Here is a 10,640-nt window from a genome sequence, read left to right on the forward strand (position 1 = left end):
CTTTGGGGAGGTGGTCCTTTCTATAGTGGGTCTCCTGGAACATAGCTATCATGATCCTTTTTTTGTGCATATGTGCCAGGATCTAGCCCCTCTTGGCAGGGGCGTTCAAACCCCTGGCATTATATGTACAGAAAAAGAGACTAGTCATGGCGGTGGTTTAGCGGGTAAGAGGGGTGATTTCATAACACGTACTTCTTGGGACAGAGATGAGAAAAAGAAAAGGAAAAGAGAAAGCGATGAGAACAGATAAGAGTGAGGGAGATAGAAAGTAAGGTGACAGAAAACAAACATTATGTCGACTGGGTAGTAAAGTCCCAATCTAACTAACGGAAAACCAACCAAAGGTCAGTTGTAGACGACACTAAAGTGACATCAATCTAGTAGGGTAGGTGAGTCATGAACACCAAAGCGGCCCAGTACTTCCCGCCACCCCCACCGGCAAAGCATGTGAACGGTCACCTACAGCATAATACAAGACAACATTAACAGTAATGTGCGTAACCGATTATCAAGTAGCTTAGTACCGCAACAATAAACTGGTCAGAAGCCAGCTATACTTGGCATTGTTAATTAAACTAAACAATAGTTCAGAACCTGACAGCTCACAGCAGGTCACAAAGGTCCAGGGAGGATAGTACCAAACACCCCAACCGCCATCAGAAGACAATGCCATCCCCTCAGATAGATTTTCAGACAGCGCGGTGATCTGTTGGGGTGGTTGTTGACTCTGGGTCCACGAGACCCGTTCTCACGCCAGGTTTTCCTAGGGCCCAAGATTGGGAGGCATGGCAGGTGTGGCCAGTCCGGCAGCACCACCAGGGGAAGTTCCAAGGTGCCTAGGAACCTGGGGAGGTCAGCAGGGGATCCGAAGGTCCCTGTCTTGCCGTTCCTGGAGGCTGTAAGCTGAAAGGGGTAACCCCATTGATAGAGAATTTTGTTTGCCTTCAGCACGTCCAGTATTGGTCGCACAGCTCCATGGAGTTGTAAGGTGTGCCTCGCCAGGTTCGAGAAGATTGCAATGGGAGTTCCGTTATGGGTTAGAGTGCCCCTTCTGTTTCGGGCGCATTTCATAATGGCCTCTTTATCTTTGAAGAAATGTATGTGGCAAACAACGTTGCGGGGCCTGTTGGGGTCATCTGCTTTAGGGCCAAGAGTCCTGTGAATGTGGTCAATTTCAACCGGCTGACCAGGATTGCGTTTTAGCAGTGAACTGAAGAAGTTGCGAGTGCAGTCTTCTAGCTGAGATGGAGACACCTCCTCAGACAGGCCCCGCAGCCGCAGATTATTGCACCTGTGACAGTTCTCCAGATCATCAATATGCGCCAATATATCCACCATTTGCAAGGCTTGCGCATTAATTACTTGGCTATGTGCATCGAGGGTAGGAAGGACTTTATCCTTAGACTCCTCAACCGTGCTTAGGCGGTTTCCCACATGTTTGAGCTCCTGTTGTAAAAGGGATAACGCCTCCTTATGTGAGGCCTCCAGTCTCTGGAAGTCCCTTTTTGTTGGAAGAGATCTTAAATGCTCCTTCCAACCCCAGTCGTCATTAGAAGGGCCACAGGGAGAAGCTGGGCAAGCTGGCGTGGTTTTAGCTGCCACAGCACTTCCCTGCGTGCCCTCTGCGGGAGACTACCACCTCCAACCGGCAACATGCTAACGTTTCCTGAGGGACCCATAGGTTGTGGTGTCTGTCTTCCACCAGGGACTTTCCCATAAGCTTGTGGCTGGGCAAAGTCCCTGGTGTGCTCAGGACTCCCACTGTCCTGTATGAGAGCTGCCTGTAGTCCTGTATCCTGTGAGTGCATAGGGCTGCCTGGAGGACTACCACCCTCCTCATGTGTAGTAATAGCAGGCTGGGAGAGTTCCTCAGTGTCCCCCTCATTCATGGCGCTGAGCCGGGGAGAAGTGCCGCTGCCCCCAGCAGTGTTGGGACCAGCCCTGGAGGCTTCTGCATACTTAGCTGCCCATGGTGAAGCTGTAGCTTCCTTGTCCTCCCCACCGCTTGCCTCCCCGCCGCCGCTGCTGTTGTCCGAGATGGTCGGGCGCACATGTTCCGGCACCATCTTGGGTGCGTTCTATCTTCTGCGGCTCGTCCTCCGCTGCCTCCTGCGTCCTCCCTGTGTTCCTTCTCTTCCCCATTGAACCGTCGGTGGTCCTCAGGTGCCGTCTGAATCGCGGTAAGATGCCGTTTACCAGCGGGTGCAGTGGGAGCCCGGCAGGAGAGCGTCCTACTCCGGCATCAAGTTATTAACCCCTTAGTGACCAAGCATTCTTTTCGTTAAAAAAAAAAATCGTAACTATATAATGTACCATATAATGTGCTGAAAAACTTCAAAAGTTCAAAGTGGACTAAAATGAAAAAAAAACAACAAATTCCGCCATCTTTCGGTGGGTCTTGTTTTTATGGTCCACAAACTGCAACAAAAATGACATAACTTTATTCTATGGGTCATAACTCATAGAAAAAGTAGCTAGATACAAGATATGTACTACAGGAAACGCTCAATTGCCATTTAACCTGATAGCATGCAGCAAGACAGATTGCTATATAGAGGAGCAAAAATGTTCTAGTCCAGGTCGAATGTATCTGCCTTCTTTATCTGTGAGTTATGTCTTTGAGCATTTTTTCTCACCTTTGTAATTTTATGTAGTTAATTGTCAGATAGCGTAGGTTCTAGCATATGCACGGTGGCCTTGTAGTTAGCGTGCCAGCTTACATGTTTTGGGCCTAAAATACTAACACCCGCATTTATCAGTGTTTTTTTTTTTTATGCATGCAAATAAGGGAGGTGACCCCCCCATCCCAGGCCTCTCACTAGCGAAGCCAGACTCCTACTGTACACTGATGAAGGGCAAAAACCCTGAAACAGCTATATGTACATGGAGTCTGGCTTTGCTTTTAATTCCCAGTCATTGTTACAAGGCTTGTATAAAAAGTCTAACTTTGGCTTAAAGGAATGCTGCCTTTCAATAGGTGGCACTGTAGAGGTTGTATTCCATCTCCCTTATTTGCATATTACCCAGAGGAGCGTGCATGGCCATTTGAGTCTCCTCACTCACTGTCTAGGTCAGTGATGGCGAACCTTTTAGAGACCGAGTGCCCAAACTGCAACCCAAAACCCACTTATTTATCGCAAAGTGCCAACACGTCAGGTGGCAGGGCTTATCACAACATGATTTTGCCCCGTCATGCTAAAAAGGATCGGGCCACTTCAAAATAGACAGGGTGCAGATTTTAACTGCTTTTTGGATGCGGAAATACTGTGGAAAATTCTGCAGCATTTCTGTATCCAAAAAGCAGTCAAAATCTGCACCCTGCCATTTTGAAACAGCCCTGCCCATTTCTGCCGCATGTAAACATACCCCAGCGGCAATAGTGACACCCCCCCCCCCCAGCGATAATAGTGACATCCCACAGCGGGCCCCCCAGCCGTAATAATACTGACACCCCCCAGCGTCCCCCCAGCAGTAATAATAGTGACATACCCCAGCGGACCCCCAGCAGTAATAATGCCCCCCCTCCCAGCGGTCCCCCAGCAGTCCCCCAACAGTAATAATGCGCCCAAGCGGTCCCCCAGCAGTAATAATGTCCCCCTCCCCCCCCCAGCAGTGATAATACCCCCCTAGCGGTCCCCCAGCAGTCACAATGCCACCCCCATTGGTTCCCCCAGCAGTTATAATGCCCCCCACCTTAGCGGTCCCCAAGCAGTCATAATGCCCCCCGCACCCCCACCCCGCAGCGGTTCTCCCAGTCATAATGCCTTGGCCCTACAGTGGTTCCCCCAGCAGCCGTAATGCCCCCCGGCGGTTCTCCCGGCAGTTATAATGCCCCCCCAAAGGTTCTCCCGGCAGTCATAATGCCCCCCTTCCCCCCCGTCGGTTCTTTGGGCAGTCATAATGCCCCCCTCCCCAGCGGCGATTTCTCCCGGCAGTCATAATGCCCTCCTTCCCCCCCGGCGATTCACCCGGCAGTCATAATGCCTCCCCTTACCCCAGCGATTCTCCCAGCAGTCATATTGCCCCCCTTCCCCCGCCCCGGCGATTCTCCCGGAAGTCATAATGCCCCCCTTCCCCCCTGGCGATTCTCCCGGCAGTCAAAATGCCTCCCCCACCACCAGCGATTCTCCCGGCAGTCATAATGCCTCCCCTCCCCCCCATTGATTCTCCCAGCAGTCATAATGCCTCCCCTCCCCCCCCCCCAGCGATTCTCCCAGCAGTCATAATGCCTCCCCCTCCCCAGAGTGATTCTCCCAGCAGTCATAAAGCCTCCCCTCCCCCCCACAGCGATTCTCCCAGCAGTTATAATGCCTCCACCCACCCCCAGCAAATCTCCCAGCAGTCATAATGCATCCCCTCCCCCCACAGCGATTCTCCCAGCAGTCATAATGCCTTCCCTCCCCCCCAGCGATTCTCCCAGCAGTCATAATGCCTCCCCTCCCCCCAGCGATTTTCCCAGCAGTCATAATGCCTCCCCCCCCCAGCGATTCTCCCAGCAGTCATGCCTCCCTCCCCCCACAGCGATTCTCCCAGCAGTCATAATGCCTCCCCCCCACAACGTTTCTCCCAGCAGTCATAATGCCTCCCCTCCCCCCCAGGGATTGTCCTAGCAGTCATAATGCCTCCCCTCCCCCCGAGCGATTCTCCCAGCAGTCATAATGCCTCCCCCCCCCCTACAGCGATTCTTCCAGCAGTCATAATGCCTCCCCCCCCCCTACAGCGATTCTCCCATCAGTCATGATGCCTCCCCTCCCCCCAGCGATTCTCCCAGCAGTCATAATGCCCCCCCCCCCACAGCGATTCTCCCAGTGGTCAAAATGCCCTCCTCCCCCCCCCCCCCCAGCGATTTTCCCGGCAGTCATAATGCCTCCCCTCCCCCCAGCGATTCTCCCAGCAGTCATAATGCCTCCCCTCCCCCCAGCGATTCTCCCAGCAGTCATAATGCCTCCCCCCCCCAGGGATTCTCCCAGCAGCCATAATGCATCCCCCCCCCACAGTCATTCTCCCCGTAGTCATAATGCCTCCGCTCCCCCCACAGCGATTCTCCCAGTAGTCATAATGCCCCCCCCCCCCGCACAGCGATTCTCCCGGCAGTCATAATGCCTCCCCCCTCCCCACAGCGATTCTCCCAGCAGTCATAATGCCTCCCCTCCCCCCCTAGCGATTCTCTTAGCAGTCATAATGACCCCCCCCACAGCGATTTTCCCAGCAGTCTTAATGCCTCCCCTCCCCCCCAGCGATTCTCCCAGCAGTCATAATGCCTTCCCTCCCCCCAGCGATTCTCCCAGCAGTCATAATGCCTCCCCCCCACAGCGATTTTCCCAGCAGTCATAATGCCTCCCCTCCCCCCCCACAGTGATTCTCCCAGCAGTCATAATGCCTCCCCTCCCCCCCATTGATTCTCCCAGCAGTCATAATGCCTCCCCTCCCCCCCCCCCAGCGATTCTCCCAGCAGTCATAATGCCTCCCCCTCCCCAGAGTGATTCTCCCAGCAGTCATAAAGCCTCCCCTCCCCCCCACAGCGATTCTCCCAGCAGTTATAATGCCTCCACCCACCCCCAGCAAATCTCCCAGCAGTCATAATGCATCCCCTCCCCCCACAGCGATTCTCCCAGCAGTCATAATGCCTTCCCTCCCCCCCAGCGATTCTCCCAGCAGTCATAATGCCTCCCCTCCCCCCAGCGATTCTCCCAGCAGTCATAATGCCTCCCTCCCCCCCCCTCTGGCGATTCTCCCAGCTGTCATAATGCCTCCCCTCCCCCCCAGCGATTCTCCCAGCAGTCATAATGCATCCCCTCCCCCCACAGCGATTCTCCCAGCAGTCATAATGCCTTCCCTCCCCCCCAGCGATTCTCCCAGCAGTCATAATGCCTCCCCTCCCCCCAGCGATTCTCCCAGCAGTCATAATGCCTCCCTCCCCCCCCCTCTGGCGATTCTCCCAGCTGTCATAATGCCTCCCCTCCCCCCCAGCGATTCTCCCAGCAGTCATAATGCCTCCCCCTCACAGCGCTACTCTCAGCAGTCATAATGCCTCCCCTCACCCCCCCAGCGATTCTCCCAGCAGTCATAATGCCCCCCCACAGCGATTCTCCCAGCAGTCACAATGCCCCCCTTCTCCCCCGGCGATTCTCCCGGAAATCATAATGCTTCGCAGCCCCCCCCCCCCCCCCCCCGTGATTCTCCCGAGGGTCATAATGACCCCCTTCTCCCCCAGCGATTTTCCCGACAGTCATAATGCGTCCCCACCCAGCGATTCTCCCAACAGTCATAATGTCTCCCCTCTGCCCACCCCCCAGCGATTCTCCCAGCAGTCATAATGCCTCCCCCCCCAGCGATTCTCTCAGCAGTCATAATGCCTCCCCTCCCCCCTCCCCAGTGATTCTCCTAGCAGTCAAAATGCCTCCCCTCCCCCCACAGAGATTCTCCCAGCAGTCATAATGCCTCCCCCCCACAACGATTCTCCCAGCAGTCATAATGCCTCCCCCCTCCAGCGATTTTCCCGGCAGTCATAATGCCTCCCCCCCAGCGATTTTCCCAGCAGTCATAATGCCTCCCCCCCCCAGCGATTCTCCCAGCAGTCATGCCTCCCTCCCCCCACAGCGATTCTCCCAGCAGTCATAATGCCTCCCCCCCACAACGTTTCTCCCAGCAGTCATAATGCCTCCCCTCCCCCCCAGGGATTGTCCTAGCAGTCATAATGCCTCCCCTCCCCCCGAGCGATTCTCCCAGCAGTCATAATGCCTCCCCCCCCCCTACAGCGATTCTTCCAGCAGTCATAATGCCTCCCCCCCCCCTACAGCGATTCTCCCATCAGTCATGATGCCTCCCCTCCCCCCAGCGATTCTCCCAGCAGTCATAATGCCCCCCCCCCCACAGCGATTCTCCCAGTGGTCAAAATGCCCTCCTCCCCCCCCCCCCCCAGCGATTTTCCCGGCAGTCATAATGCCTCCCCTCCCCCCAGCGATTCTCCCAGCAGTCATAATGCCTCCCCTCCCCCCAGCGATTCTCCCAGCAGTCATAATGCCTCCCCCCCCCAGGGATTCTCCCAGCAGCCATAATGCATCCCCCCCCCACAGTCATTCTCCCCGTAGTCATAATGCCTCCGCTCCCCCCACAGCGATTCTCCCAGTAGTCATAATGCCCCCCCCCCCCGCACAGCGATTCTCCCGGCAGTCATAATGCCTCCCCCCTCCCCACAGCGATTCTCCCAGCAGTCATAATGCCTCCCCTCCCCCCCTAGCGATTCTCTTAGCAGTCATAATGACCCCCCCCACAGCGATTTTCCCAGCAGTCTTAATGCCTCCCCTCCCCCCCAGCGATTCTCCCAGCAGTCATAATGCCTTCCCTCCCCCCAGCGATTCTCCCAGCAGTCATAATGCCTCCCCCCCACAGCGATTTTCCCAGCAGTCATAATGCCTCCCCTCCCCCCCCACAGTGATTCTCCCAGCAGTCATAATGCCTCCCCTCCCCCCCACAGTGATTCTCCCAGCAGTCATAATGCATCCCCTGCCCCCCCCCTTCACAGCAATGCTCTCAGCAGTTATATTCCCCCCCCCCCCCGCTGATTCTCCCGGCAGTCTTAATGCCCTCCATCCCCCCCAGCGATTTTCACGGCAGTCATAATGCCCCCCCTCCCCCCCAGCGATTCTCCCAGCAGTCATTATGCCATCCTTCCCCCCCCCCCCCCCCCCGGCGATTCTCCCGGCAGTCATAATGCCTCCCCTTTCCCCCAGCGATTCTCCTTGCAGTCATAATGCTCCCCTTCCCAACCCCCAGGGATTCTCCCAGCAGTCATAATGCCTCCCCTCCGCCCCCCCCCCCCACCCCCACAGCGATAAAGTTAATCTGCGGACAGCATGGATAGGTCTTGGTCGTTAAAAGTTATTATTAAGGTTGTTTTAATTAATAAAGCTGTGGCCTACCCCACTATTTATACAGCAAGAAGGTGTAGACATTCGTTATTTATTAGGTAAGTGAGCTGGTAAGTAAGTTAATGTCCTCAGTCTCTCCCCCAGCGATTCTCCCGGAAGTCATAATGCCTCCCCTACCCCACAGCATTTCTCCCAGCAGTCATAATGCCTCCCCCCTCACAGCGATTCTCCCAGCAGTCATAATGCCTGCACTCCCCCCCCCCCTCCTACAGCGATTCTCCCAGCAGTCATAATGCCTCCCCTCCCCCCCCCACAGCGATTCTCCCAGCAGTCATAATGCCTCCCCTCCCCCCCTAGCGATTCTCCCAGCAGTCATAATGCTTCCCCCCCCAGCGATTCTCCCGGCAGTCATAATGCCTCCCCCCCACAGCGATTTTCCCAGCAGTCATAATGCCTCCACTCCCCCCCCCCCTACAGCGATTCTCCCAGCAGTCATAATGCGTCCTCTCCCCCCCAGGGATTATCCCAGCAGTCATAATGCCCTCCTTACCCCACAGCGATTTTCACGGCAGTCTTAATGCCTCCCTTCCCCCCCCCCAGCGATTCTCCCAGCAGTCATAATGCCTTCCCTCCCCCCCCCCAGCGATTCTCCCAGCAGTCATATTGCCTCCCCCCCACAGCGATTTTCCCAGCAGTCATAATGCATCCCCTACCCCCCCACAACGATTCTCCCAGCAGTCATAATGCCTCCTCTCCCCCCCACAGTGATTCTCCCAGCAGTCATAATGCATCCCCTGCCCCCCCCCCCCTTCACAGCGATGCTCTCAGCAGTTATAATCCTCCCCCCCCCCCCCCGCCGATTCTCCTGGCAGTCTTAATGCCCTCCATCCCCCCCCGCGATTCTCCCAGCAGTCATAATGCCTCCACTCCCCCTCAGCGATTCTCTCAGCAGTCATAATGCCTCCCCCCCCACAGCGATTTTTCCAGCAGTCATAATGCATCCCCCCCACAGCGATTCTCCTAGCAGTCATAATGCATCCCCTCCCCCCCAAAGCGATTCTCCCAGCAGTCATAATCCCCCCCCCCCGCCGACTCTCCTGGCAGTCATAATGCCCCCCCTCCCCCCCAGCGATTCTCCCAGCAGTCATTATTCCCTCCTCCCCCCCCCCCCCCGCGATTCTTCCGGCAGTCATAATGCCTCCCCTTTCCCCCAGCGATTCTCTTTGCAGTCATAATGCCCCCCTTACCCCCCTGCGATTCTCCCAGCAGTCATAATGCCCCCCTTCCCCCACAGCGATTTTCCCAGCAGTCATAATGCCTCCCCTCCCCCCCAGAGATTCTCCCGGAAGTCATAATGCCTCCCCTCCCCCACAGCATTTCTCCCAGCAGTCATAATGCTTCCCCCCTCACAGCAATTCTCCCAGCAGTGATAATGCCTCCACTCCCCCCCTACAGCGATTCTCCCAGCAGGCATAATGCTTCCCCCCACAGCGATTCTCCCAGCAGTCATAATGCCTCCCCACCCCCCACCCCACCCCACACAGCGATTCTCCCAGCAGTCATAATGCCCTCCTTCCCCCCCAGCAATTTTCCCAGCAGTCTTAATGCCTCCCCTCCCCCCACAGCGATTCTCCGAGCAGTCATAATGCCTCCCCCCACACAGCGATTCTCCCAGCAGTTATAAGGCCTCCCCCCACAGCGATTCTCCCAGCAGTCATAATGCCTTCCCTCCCCCCAGGGATTCTCCCGGCAGTCATCATGCCTCCCCCCCCAGCGAATCACCCAGCAGTCATAATGCCTCCCCTCCCCCCACCGATTCTCCCAGCAGTCATAATGCCTCCCCTCCCCCCCCCCAGCGATTCTCCCAGCAGTCATAATGCCTCCCCCCATAGCGATTCTCCCAGCAGTCGTAATGCATCCCCTCCCCCCCCCACAGCGCTTCTCCCAGCAGTCATAATGCCTCCCCCCCCACAGCGATTCTCCCAGCAGTCATAATGCATCCCCTGCCTCCCCCTTCACACCGATTCTCCCAGCAGTCATAATGCCCCCCCCCCCCCCCCGCCGATTCTCCCGGCAGTCATAATGCCCTCCTTCCCCCCCAGCGATTTTCACGGCAGTCATAATGCCTCCCCTCCCCCCCAGCGATTCTCCTTGCAGTCATAGTGCCCCCTCCCCCCCCCCTGCGATTCTCCCAGCAGTCATAATGCCCCCCTTCCCCCACAGCGATTTTCCCGGCAGTCATAATGCCTCCCCTCCCCCCCAGCGTTTCTCCCGGAAGTAATAATTCCTCCCCTCCCCCACAGCATTTCTCCCAGCAGTCATAATGCCTCCCCCCTCACAGCGATTCTCCCAGCAGTCATAATGCCTCCCCTCCCCCCCAGAGATTCTCCCGGAAGTCATAATGCCTCCCCTCCCCCACAGCATTTCTCCCAGCAGTCATAATGCTTCCCCCCTCACAGCAATTCTCCCAGCAGTGATAATGCCTCCACTCCCCCCCTACAGCGATTCTCCCAGCAGGCATAATGCTTCCCCCCACAGCGATTCTCCCAGCAGTCATAATGCCCTCCTTCCCCCCCAGCAATTTTCCCAGCAGTCTTAATGCCTCCCCTCCCCCCACAGCGATTCTCCGAGCAGTCATAATGCCTCCCCCCACACAGCGATTCTCCCAGCAGTTATAAGGCCTCCCCCCACAGCGATTCTCCCAGCAGTCATAATGCCTCCCCTCCCCCCAGGGATTCTCCCGGCAGTCATCATGCCTCCCCCCCCAGC

This window comes from Eleutherodactylus coqui, chromosome 1 (assembly GCF_035609145.1).
Source record: "Eleutherodactylus coqui strain aEleCoq1 chromosome 1, aEleCoq1.hap1, whole genome shotgun sequence".
Classification (NCBI taxonomy): domain Eukaryota; kingdom Metazoa; phylum Chordata; class Amphibia; order Anura; family Eleutherodactylidae; genus Eleutherodactylus; species Eleutherodactylus coqui.